Consider the following 13,437-nt stretch of genomic DNA (forward strand, 5'->3'; position numbering starts at 1 on the left):
GGGGCGTCCCCGTGGCGAGGCTTCGCGCTTTATAAAGGTCGCGTGCTCGCCAGGATCGCGCCAAAAAGGCTGGCCGATTTTTTGCTGCTCGCCGGAGCGTTCCACGGGGGAGAAGAGGAAGAGGAAGAGGGAAAAAGGCGGATGCGATGCCCGTTGTGTGGCGGGGACGGGGTCGTGGTCGGTGCGTCGGGCCCCACGCGCATTGACCTCTGCTCGCCCGCGCGGCTACGTGCCACGGCGGACGCCGCGATCCGTGCGCGCGCGATACGCCCGTCGCACGCATCGCGAGGCGTGCGCTGGGCAAAGCGCGGACGTTGCTTTCGGTTCGGCTCGCTGTAGACCGCGAGCGAACAGCTGCTCTCGGTTTGGTCCTTGGACTTGGACGGCAGTGAATCAGTGATCGAGAAAGAAACCCATGGAACGACCACTGCGGCACTGCGCTTGTGCGTCGAGCGGAAGTCGCATACGGTTTTGTTCTTGTTCTCAGGCCTTGTTTAGTTTGTAAAATTTTTCGTTTTTGGCTACTGTAGCACTTTCGTTTTTATTTGATAAACATTTTCCAATCACAGAGTAACTAGGTTTAAAAGATTCATCTCACAAATTACACATAAACTGTACAATTAATTTTTATTTTCGTTTATATTTAATGCTCCACGCATACGACAAAAAATTTAATACGACGAAAAATTTTAAAAAATTTTCGAACTAAACAGGGCCTCAATAGCGCGTGCGGCATGCTACGTGCTGGACTACAGGACTAGAGACTTTCGCGGACTCGCAATAATTTGACGGTGTGACCGGTTCAATCATGTACTGGGAATATAGCACCTGTGTCTATACCAATGAGAAGGAAGCAGATGTGCACTAGTAGTTCGTAAATCATGCACATCGCGACAGATTGCTGCATTTGTTGTGGAGGGTCATCAGTGTGTGTGCGCGCGCGCGCGCATGATTTGGGTTATCTAGGAGCTGCATATGCCGAAAGGGGAGTGGATCAGCTTATCAGCTGAGTTGTTTACCAAAAGTTCTGTCCTTAATTAGAAATTCAGAAGGCCGGACTTGCTTGTAAGTTTCTTCTGGCCAAATAGTTTATGACCTTGTCCTACATATACATTGATGAAGTGCATTTGGAAGCAGGAACCACACACGTCGTAGCTTTCTGTGGTGTTGGTGTGTGCATACGTTACCTTTGAAATAGTAATTGAGAAAAGAAGGAACGTGTGTCGCCAAATGTCTCCTTTTGTTTTGGTTTCCCTTCGAAAAAACTAGCTGTGCATATGTTAACTTAGTGCTGTGAAGGGATAACTATAAGCTGCAAACATCAAAAAAAAATAACTATAAGCTGCACGGATAGTTACGCTTACCATTTCTTCGTCGGATCTCCTTGCAGAGCCAGAGCCCAATATGAGGCCAAGATGAATTCCTTGAGCCGTCGAACAACTTGCATAGAATATCTTTGTTGGAGCGCTTGTTAGCTTTTGCATTGGTTCGGTTCGGAAGGGATCTCTATCGCTTCCGTGAAAGTGCCTGTACTGTTGTTTATTCCGCCACTTGAATCAAAATCCTAGGTTACCTGTGCCGTCCACAGCAGCTGGACGGCTACACCTTTCTCTTGGAACGTCAATTCATATATGTGCTGATATGAATCTGAAAGACGGCACTGTTCAGTTCTTGCTCTCCTACCCGTCCAAATCACAAATGGAGCATCAATTCGCGGACGCATCATCGCTTACCTAAATTACTGTCTGAGTTACCCAAAATAACCCCTTAATGAAATACACATCAACAGACATGTTCTCGGAAAAAAAAATGCCTAGAACAATCATGTATTTACATCCATTTTTGGATTTCCCCAGTGATCGATGACCATGACAGGCTACATGAACTTTAAACAGGCATATGCTGATATGCATACGCAGCCAGAGACGTAACAACGAAAAACAAGAATCCCGGCCAGCAGATCTTCAACACCACAACCTTGCGCATGCGTACAGCGTACCTTCGCGAAATCTCCATATTCTTTTGCATTAGTAAGGACTCCAGAAAACAATGTACCAGACCACACAGAAAGTAACAGTACGACATCGAGGAGGTATTTCCATGTGCACGCAACATTCTCCTCCATGTGGTTGGAGAAAAATGTAGATGCGCCATAACAGTACTACATCGACGAGGTATTTCCATGTGCACGCAACATTCTCCTCCATGTGGTTGGAGAAAAATGTAGATGCGCCATTTTTAAGTGTACAAATATACTACTTTTTCATGACTAATTGTCAACAAACTACTCCTTACATTCAGAATTTATCCTAAATTATAAAGTATTCCAGGTGAACTAACTCTCTAAACCCACTAATCATATGTGTATCTGCCATTAGGCCAGTCTTAAGAAGAGTTTCATGGCGTTGTTTTTGAAGACTTTCACGCCGTTAAGAATGAAATGAAATATGGTTTCATAGACATGTAATTGCATAACTCATAGAGAGTTGATAATCATGCCAAAACAGTTTTTTTTCTTCTCTCTTCTTAAAACCATTGTCACATCATTAAAAACGCTTATGTGACAGCTTATTAAATACAAATGAAACTCTGATAAAACTTTCAATGAAACTAGCTTTGGTATCTAACTCGAGACTCAAAACATACTAAGCACAAGATCTCTACCGACGAGAAAGGGATATATACTACTTCCTCCATCTCAGATTATAAATTATTCTAAAAATATCTTATAATTTAGAATGCAGACATCATTTGCTTTGTCCCATAATGTATCTTTAAAATTTGTTGATACCATATTACAGGGCAGTAATAACTAATTGTGAAGCACAATGTAATCTTTTACTAGACTTTGTATTTGGACGCAAGGAAATGTATAATCCCATAATGTATACTTTTACTAGTAGTATTTTATGGAAAATAGAAAACGATGCACGGAAACGATGTAGCCCACCGGCCACCGTTAAACATGTTTCCCGAAAATGCGACACAAACAGGAGGCCACTGCTCGCTCACGCCTTTTTGGCGCCATAAATGCGCGCGGCACGCTTCGCTTCGCTCGGTGACAAATGTCCCGAGCCCTCGTCTCGTCCGTCTCGTCTCGGAGCGACCTCACACACTTTCGGCACGCATGATCCGGAAACGGCACCGCGCGCCATGCATTATTTTAGCCCAAAGGTCCACGACAGCAGGCCCGCCACCGCCGCCCGGCGACCACCACGTGACGATGGGCCGCGCCGCCCAGCCCCACCCACCACCGCACCCTCCAAACTCACCCTGATCGCGACGGGTCGTCCCGCGGCGCGGCTGGCGGGCGGGGCCGCGGCGAGGCCCCGGACCCGCGATGGCTCTCGCTCTCACAGCCAGCGGGGGCGGGACGGCGACGGCGAGAGAGAGGGTGTGGGGCCGTGGGCTGACTTCCGCGCTACCGCGTCGGACGTGAATCGCGTGATGGCCCGGCGCGGCGGAGAGCCGGAGACTTTTCCCCGACGTCAAGCTTCACCACGCCCACGGGTGGACACGTGCACACGGCTGCACGCATCCTGCAGTACGCGCTAAGGCATTGTTTAGTTTCCAAAATTTTTCAAAATTCTCCGTCACATCGAATCTTACGGCACATGCATGAAGTATTAAATAGAGACGAAAACAAAAACAAATTACACAGTTTACATGTAAATCGCGAGACGAATCTTTTGATCCTAGTTAGTCTATGATTAGATAATATTTGTCACAAACAAACGAAAGTGCTACGTTAGTGAAATCTAAAATTTTTCTCAAACTAAACCAGGCCTAATCATGTCGATCCTGCCGTGCGAATTGGCATGCAAGTGTAGGAGTACTACGTAGTTTCAAAGGCTCTGCTGGTGGTGAATTGGTGATGATGGCGATACCGAGCACGAGCACTACCCGTGCAAAAAAAGGCATCAACTACTAGAATATAGGAGTACTCCGTCAAGTGTTTGATGGATCGCTAGTTTATTCGCTACTACTGGAGTACTGGCCAGGCGCCAACTAGTGCGCGAACTATCCGGATTCCAGAAAGTTCTATGCCAATGGCCGAAAGAGCCCCTGAAATAATCTCATCACTGAACATTCTCATTATTCCCTGCGTATTGTGGTCAAAAGTTACCGAATTCAAATCACGGAACGTGCGGGTGCATTGCATAAAGCAAACTTGGATGCAATTTTTTTTCTTTGTTGAGCGAGCAAAGTCTATTACCTTTATATGTACGTAATTGGAAATACAGTCTCTAGAAGTCGTGTAATTACTATTCTGTTTCTGATATGACTAAACACTATATTATAATCGTTGTATTCAAAACACACAAGATGAATTTATTTAAAATAAATTAAACATTTGCTTATTTTGATTAACATCTCACAATTATCAGAATATAATTTTACAGTATATGGTACTCCATCCATCCAAAAAAAACATATCTGTGATTTAAATTTTGTCTCAAAAAATATGTAAATCTAGATTGGAGACCAACTTTATGGTCAGACCCATCAATAAGGCCTTTAGTTCCGAAAATTTTTTAGTTTTCGGGACTGTAGCAGTTTCGTTTTTATTTGACAAACATTGTCCAATCATGGAGTAACTAGGCTTAAAAAATTCATCTCGTGATTTACAAGTAAAGTGTGCAATTAGTTTTTATTTTCGCCTATATTTAGTGCTTCATGCATGTGCCGCAAGATTCGATGTGACGGGAAATCTTGAAAAGTTTTTGGTTTTTGGGTAAACTAAACAAGGCCTAAAAAGCTACACATGCAAGAAAAATCATCTTACCGCATGGCCCTACTATCCATACATCCATCTTAACTCTACATTTGAGTTCCAGGTGCTGCATTTGTAGTGAAGATTCTACATAGTCTTTTGAGTTCGAGGTGTGTGTTATGACCTCAAAATATGATATTCATATATTTTGTGGGACGGAAGAAGTACCTCACAATTACAAAAATGGCCTTTGGAATATGTCAACCTAGCACCCCCCCTAAACTAGAACCCGCAGAGATAAACTCACACGATTAAAAAAAACAGCTAATGCTTCACTTGCCGCCAAAACCTAACTCCGGCGGACCAATAACACCATTCCAGAGCACCGGTAAACACACCAATCACAGACTGGGAGTTGTTAGCTAAACAATTTACTCTCTCTCCATCACAGTAGGAGCTCGATCGGGTCGACATACAAACATAGTTTAATCGTGGCATCCCGATCCAACACTACTCTCCGGATTACGCAATGCGTAATGATGAACGTACCATTGCTGCTAGTGATAAGCCAGCCTTGCAGCCACAATTCAAATATAGTGCAAAACCACTACGAACACGCAATGATTATATTCGCTAAGTGTGCCGCTTTCCATTGTTTAACGCCTACTAATAATAATACTCAATACATCCCAAATTGTAAGTCGTTTGACTTTTTTAATATCAAGTTTGACCACTTGTCTTCAGTTTTGTACAAAATATCACTTTTTTGTTGTGTATTAGTTTATTAATAAAAGTTCTTCAAAAATGACTTAAATTTGACTATATTTGCACAAATTTTTTGAATAAGACGAGTGGTTAAACTTGGGGTAAAAAAAATCAAACGACTTACAATTTGGGATGGAGGGAGTACATTATATACATCACGGCACACAACGACCTTATCTGCAAGCTAGCAGGTGCAGCAGGTGTACATCTCTCGCAGTCGCAGCCTCCTGGTTAATTTATGATCTCGGCTGATCTCACTGACAGGGAGATTAGCAGGAACGAGCAATAGGATATTTTTTGGCCTCGGAAGTACGAACGCATCCGGAGAGATCGCTGGTGGCGCGATCCGGCGCCGGGCCGAACGGATTAGCATGGACCGGACGCCGGAGGCGTATTTGTTTAGAGTCCAGATCGAGGTGCTCTGATCTGATCTGATGAAAGCGATCACGTTTTTGAGTGTGTTTTTATTCTGGTCAACCATAGTGCTTGGGGTGGCAGAGATGGCGTCACTAACGCTTTGCGAGAAACTGCTCGATCGACCTCTCTCTCAAGCAAAACCAAACAAAAAGATCTCTCGCAAAACAGCTGATCGCATATCATGCATTCGTGCGCGCTCGTAGATATTTAGCGTAGCAGTTGACTGCGACATGAGGCTGAAGAGATTATCGAAAGTGGTCTTCGCTTTAGGCCTTGTTTAGTTCCCAAAAAATTTTGCAAAATTTTTCAGATTCCCCGTCACATCGAATCTTTAGACACATGCATGAAGTATTAAATATAGACAAAAATAAAAACTAATTGCACAGTTTGGTCGAAATTGACGAGACGAATCTTTTGAGCCTAGTTAGTCCATGATTGGACAATATTTGTCAAATACAAACGAAAAAAGCTACGGTGTCGATTTTGCAAAATATTTTGGAACTAAACAAGGCCTTAATTAACTTGCAAGAAAAGTGCCTTGATTGGTTTAATTTCTGACCTTGTGTACATCGTAGAACATCCAATGATTATACTTTGAAAAGAAACCTGTGGAGGGATTGCAATGGAAGTCATGCATCGTTTGCATAAGCTTGTAGCATTGCAAGATGGAAATGTTTTTCAGAGTAATGACTTCCATTGCAATTACATATATATAGGGAACTGTCTCGATTAACGTAGAGAGAGCGAAGCAGAATAAGGATTGTTCTTTAACGTAGTGTAGTACGTGCCAAACAGGCAACGGACGGGAAATGGCAATGTCACGCACTCGTTAGTCAGTCGTCAGACTCAGGTGTGCTGACTGACTGGGCGAACGAGAAATATCTGCCAACAAATCTCCAGAAATGGACAAAAATGGTCGGCATGCATGCATTTTACGAACAGTACAATGTTGAATGACACCTGACCTAACCACACTAGCAAAGTAGAAATACGCATTTTCAGTATTAGGTGGGGGGTGCAGCAGAGCCGAAAAGAACATTGGACGAGAGATATTTTGCCCAGTACTGCATTTTATATTTTTGGTCGTGTTACGCATCTTCATATTTAATCTTAGCTGCTACGTAGTGGCAAACAGCTTAATAAGACTCGGTGATCGTCTTTGATTATATCATGGAGGGTCACAGGCATTTTGTATGAAGCAGGAACTCACCCTGTTCTTAAATAATTGTTGTTGTTGATGCGTGTGCTATAAGTTTGATTCGATTTATAAAAATACATATAATATTTATATCTCTAGATAAAGTTATTAAAAAACCTTTTCAATGATGATACTAATTATGTACCAAAAATATGAATATTTTTAATATATATATTTAGATAAAATTATTTTTTAAAAATGTAAATGACAGATATTCAGGGAAAGGTCAAGTATGTGTCTTGTTTTCTCCGTTAACTCACGTGCGTGCTGAGCAGCTGGTGCCTAGTACAGGATTTACTGATTTATTATTTAGCCATTTAGGGCAGGAGGCATCACAGGAAGGAGCCATTCAGATCAGGATTGCTACGTCTGGGCCTCTGGCCAATGTAAAATCTGCACATTCTGAGCGGGCTTCACTTGTACTGCAGACGGCATAAAAGCCTCACGGCCCAGGGAAAGCTTCCCACGGCCCGCTTGACTGCAAGGCCTTGTCCAATGCATGATCCAATATGTCTCCCTTAAAAATAAATAAAAATACTTAAGAACACAAGTTAAAGTAGTAATTGGAAAACACTTTTGAAATTCCAGAACCCTCGTTTTAGCAGCGATGGACTTTGCCAGCAGACCACAAGTTCAGAGCAGGAACATGAGCGCCGTGGATCATCAGCGTACCGCCGTAGCCACTAACAAACAGGAAGTACGCGCACGACAAGGATACATCACCGACGCCGCCACCCGTTCGTGTACGCATCCTCCGAATATAATGTCCGATCCCCATTTATCCCTATCACCATTCGTCCGTCCCTCTTGGCGCCCAGCATGCATGTGCCGTGGAACACCCGGCCGCCGGCGCCTCCAACTTGTCAGCCACACGCAGCACGCACGCAACGGCCTTTACGGTATTCCGATCCTTTTAGGTGCCCCAGCATATACAGATTCGATCCTCCACGCTTACAAGATATGACCAATCGCCACTTGCATCGCAGGCCCATATGAAAAGATTAGTTAATCTCCACGTGCACATACGTGTTCAATTTGGACGGCCGATCGAATGTTACCTGCTCTTTTGAGTTTTTCTGGCAAGCAGAGGCGAAGCAGCAGCCGCACTGTAGTGCACAGTGCACTAGTGCGTAAAAGTATGTACTGTATGCTACTCCGAACCGAGCTGCACAGCAATTGGGCCTTGTTTAGTCCTCATAAATTTTTTTAAAAAAAATTAGTCCCTATTATATCGAATTTTACGGTAAATGAACGAAGCATTAAATATAGATTAAAAAATAACTAATTATATAGTTTGCTTGTAATTTACGAGACGAATCTTTTGAGTCTAGTTAGTCTAGGATTGGATAATATTTGTCAATACTGAAAGTGCTACCGTGTCTATTTTGCAAAAAATTTTGCAACTAAACAACACCTTGGTTGCATTGTATGTGCTTGTGATAAAACTCATTTATTTTGTAGATTAAGTACTCGATTTAGCGTGTGCGTTTATATTTTCTTCTTTCAGTAATAGGCCAAACAAATGTGAATATAGGGACAGGCAACACTACACATGAACGAACAGCCGCGCCGATGCCATACCCATAGGTACGTGAATATAGAAAACGTACATCAATCGGCCAGAATTTCTGAGCATATTTAGGGCCGAAACTTATTACCTGTAGGCTGTAGCTCCGTCCGCAACCGCCACTGGATATTTGTGCTGTGCGACGCCATGACACCGGCCGTCACCAACCAGCTGGCTTCTGGCTTGCGCGCGCACGGCGCGGTACTGTCCACGGACCGGAGGTGTCCGGCGCGCGCGCGCACCGGAAGGGCCAGATCTGGGACGTACTAGCGCGGCATGGCGCGAGGCCTTTTTGTGGCATGGCCGATGGATCGCGCGCGTCTCACGGTCCCCTCCGCTTCCCCGTCCCCTTGCTCGCGGAGTCGCGGTCCACCGGCGGCATGGGCTCGTGCCGGGGCCAAGCATGCACGCAATGCCACGCCGCGGGCGGGCGCACGTAGATACGTACCCCTGCGCCCTCAGCTCGCAACCCGAACAGCTGTGCCCGGCCCGTACGTGCCGATAGATCGCCCGATCTAGATGCACAACAATACACACAGCCGGGCGGGCCGCATATGGGTTCCGGCCGGCCGACCGGCGGCGGCGCATCACGGGCGCGCTGCTGCTGGCTGGACGATGGGTGGTTAACACGTTTCGACGACGATGAGGGCGGCCTGCAGCAGAGATAGACACTCGACCGGTACTGCGAGCAAAGTCAACTGTTCATAATTACTAGTAGTAGTAGCTACTACACCGTTCGTCCGGTCATTGTTTAACGTGGATCGCCGATGGGCAACACCACTGTTTGTCAAAAAGGAGATATAGGGCGGCGGCAGCGGTGAGGATGGGGGTCCGGGGGTGGCGCATGCAAGCATGTGACGGCCTCCTGACACCGGCAACGGAAAGATCCATCCATCTGTCCCTCCCCCTCTCGTCCTTTTTGCCCCGACGCCTCCCAGATGCATCCGATGTTTCCCACTGTTTCCCCGCGCCGTGCGCGCGTGTGCCCCTGCTCTTTTTTCCATCTCCACCAGCCACCAGGTGCCTGCCTGTGTGTGTGCCTGATCCACCACCTCCGCTCCCCGCTCTTTCCTTTCGTTTCGCTGCCATTCGCATGTGCCTGCCGGCTCGGCTGCCGCCGCCCCGGCCAGATCTACTCGCGCCAGCCACCTTATGCTGATATGCACCGCGGTTAAACAACAACACCCATGGCCCCCAGCCGGAGATTGTGGTGGATGGATCCTGCTCCTGCCACTATATTCCTGCAAGTGGCGCATATGCAGAGAGCAGAGAGAGAGAGAGAGAGCTCCTTCGTTCGTTGGCAGCCAGCAGCGTCGTTGTGATCTTGCTTGCTGCTGCTGCTGGGGTCAACTGGTACGGGCCAGCTGGTTTAGTGAATCGATCGTGGAATTATTAGCAATAGATCCGCGATGAGGCGGAGTACGTCGTCCAACGTTTGATGGCCGGTGCACTGTGCAATGATCATGTGCCGTGTGTCTGGCCTGGGTGCAGGCGGCGCTGTGTGTGGGTGCCATATATGATGCACGATGCGTGCCGCTTTTCGTCGCTCGCACCCGCCTGCTTTTTGCATGTACTGCCTCGACCTTGGCCATCGACTGTACCGGGCCATTGCGTTTCTGTGATGCTGCCATGCGATGCGCGACATGCAAGAAGTTTTCAGAAAGTCGCTGGATCTCAAGTGCAAGTGGCAGGTCGTCGCAGATGATCATGCATGCAGGCCACAGTTTTTTCTTATATTCGGTTATGAAATCTCGTACACATGGCTAGTTCTGGTAATAAGTTAAAGAAAAAAGAAGAAAAAGGAGTGGCGATGGCCGGCATTGATTTAACAGTGCTTTATTTCCACTACTACGGACGACGGATGGTACAGTACAGGTACCGCAGCAGAGCTTGACGAGATGCAGAAGAAAAGCAACCAGATCGATTGGCGAGGACAGCAACCAGCTCCCAAGTGACACAGTAGCAGATAGTAACGTCGCGGGGGAGCCTAGATCATCGTCCGGCTGGATTTTTTTCAAGATTGGAATGAGAGCGGGGTGGGGTGTTGTGTGTGGTCGATCGGGATCATATCCTCCCCCTAGTCCCATACTCCCATCCCACTGCATCACCAACGCGTTTGCGGAGAACACGTTCATATATATTTGATTTAAGGAACTGACTTATTCTAGATGAGAGAGCACGTCGTATTTTTTTAAAATATATATATATATAGTGAATTGATTTTGTTTCTCATATCAATACCAATATTAATTGTTACTCCCTCCATTCCAAATTGTAAGTCATTCCAAAAATTCTTTCTTAATTATATTTTCATAGTATACTCACTTTACATTATAATTTTTAGTATTTCTCTCTATAATTTTGGCCAAACGTAAAAATACTTTGACTCTCCAAGATTCTTGAAATGACTTACAATTTGAGATGGAGGGGAGTAGCTTGCGAAGAATAGGATTACAATGAAATAAAGTGAAGAGACGACGGACTAATTCATTCCTTGGACCAATCAAGTACCATGCAGAGTAGGATGATCAATCCTCCCGGACCAACGAACCAAATTTCTCCCTCGTATTCACCGGCTGCGCTTCCTCCACGCGACCAGTTATATGCCCTGCTGCTCGGAGTGAATAACAGTTTTAGAAAACCAATGCAATTCATCCGAAACGCGTTGTTCCTGCTGAACATGGATATCACACTCACACTGCAGGGCCTTTTGGTGTTCTTTTGCTTACTGCAGCCACACCAAGCACAGAATCAGCGGGTACAGGGTTTTTTTTACCCGTCACATCGTTACCGGTTGGCGGTTACCATCACCTGGTACGCTACCGATTTGTCCGGCTGATCCTGACGGCACGCGGGGCGGAGCGAGGACTAAGCCGTTTCTGCACGCTGCATGTTCCACACCAAATAAGCACAGCAACATGAATAGGCCCTGCTAATTATCAGCTGAAAACAGCAATGGCACGTACGTAAGGGGGTGTTTGGTTAGGATTGGTAAAATTTAACAAGTACCGTAGCATTTTCGTTTTATTTGAAAATTATTGTTCAATCATAGGCTAATTAGGATTAAAAGATTCATCTCGCAAATTACTCTTTAGCTGTGTTTTTAGTTTTATAAATAATCTATATTTAGGGGATGTTTAAGACTGCTCTGCTCCACGTTTTCCAGCTCGGCTCCACGTTTTTTAGCCAAACGGTTTCAGGTCCATGCACTCAGTTCGAGAAAAAAGGGTGGAGTTGTGAGAGCACCTAAAGAAATACTCTACAAACTCTAGTTTTTTGTGGAGTTGCTGCACGGTGGAGTTTATGGAGTAGAGTTTAGGGAGCAGTCCAAAACACGCGCTTAGTACCTCATACATATGTCCAGATGCGACGACCGGTAAAGTATACTCGAGCAAACCAAACACCCCCTCATATGCGTGTGCTTCAGTCGGCCTCCCTCCCTCGCTGTAGGTGTGTGTAGCTCGTGATAGCTCCACCATTAAACAGCAGCCGTACGTACGTCGGCCGATCGAGCTGGAGGGGATCGAGGGGCTGAGTTGTTGTAGTCTCTACGTCCCCTCGCGCAACGCAACAAAGCTGACATGAGACATATTAATAGCTGAGAGCGAACGATCGGTCGCTCCTCGCTCGATCGACGCCCGATCGACTGCCCGAGCCACCAGCGGCGACAACCCCCGATCGAGAGATCCGATCCCTTGCTGGCTGGTAGATGAGTCATGCATGTTCTCTCTTTAGTCTTTAATTATTACTGGTCCACCGGCCCAAATTCTACGTGCCATGTGTGTGTGCGCGCGCGCGCGCCAGACCTATGAAATGTGCATATTTAGCCTGGCCGGCCTCTTTCTTACTACGTACTCTACGTGATCACTGGTTTTTAAAGGACCGTGGCATGTGACTCCATAGCCGGGGGACCGGCCGGGGTTGTTACCCCCCTGCAAGCTGCGTACGATCGAGCACCGGCGGTGGGCGGTGGCGCTGGGAGAAACACTCGTACCACGTATGGGGTACACGTACGGGTGGGGCTCAAATGCAAGCGTTTGTAGCTGGCGTGCTTCACTGCTTTATTTGGAACACTAGGGTACCGATCGAGACCGAACCGCGTGAACGCACGTCGCAGTGTTATGTGTAGCTGCTTGCTAACCAGATCGAGCGCGCGCGGCATGCATGGTGGTTACAAATTGAACTCAGATCGGAGCGAAAGAATTAAGGTCTGCGTCGTCATCTAACCATGATGGCGTACGCCATGGTCCTCCGCCGAGCTGGTGCTATATGCCTATATGCTCGCCAGCCAGCTGCCGGCCGGCCGGCGCGCCGCGTCGCCGGGTTCGCAGGCTGACACTACTGCTTCAGTCCAGGATCGAGTCCTGGGCCGATATCTCCATCAGACCACGTACCGCATGCACACACCACCATCTGCGGCGCACAATGGTCGTGCATGTGCCCTCCTGGCCTCCTCCTCCTTTTAATTTCGAACATTTGGAAACGAGCAACGTGCCCTCAGCTCCCTCCTGTGTTTGTCCTCGAACTCCTGTTGATGCGCGTACATGCATATATATATTGGCTAGTAGCTGAGCACCACATTTCGTGACTCCACTACGTCAGACAATAATGCATGTATGACATAATGAGTGCGCACAACATGATCATCCTGTTGATATATATTATACATGTAATCTATTTGTTAATGCATGTATTCCTACTGAATCCAAATATAAATCCATATCCATTACATTGTGTGGAACGATGAAATCTCCAAAAATGTAATACTAAATCCTT

The sequence above is a fragment of the Sorghum bicolor genome, chromosome 4 (genome assembly GCF_000003195.3).
Source record: "Sorghum bicolor cultivar BTx623 chromosome 4, Sorghum_bicolor_NCBIv3, whole genome shotgun sequence".
In the NCBI taxonomy this organism is placed as follows: Eukaryota; Viridiplantae; Streptophyta; class Magnoliopsida; order Poales; family Poaceae; genus Sorghum; species Sorghum bicolor.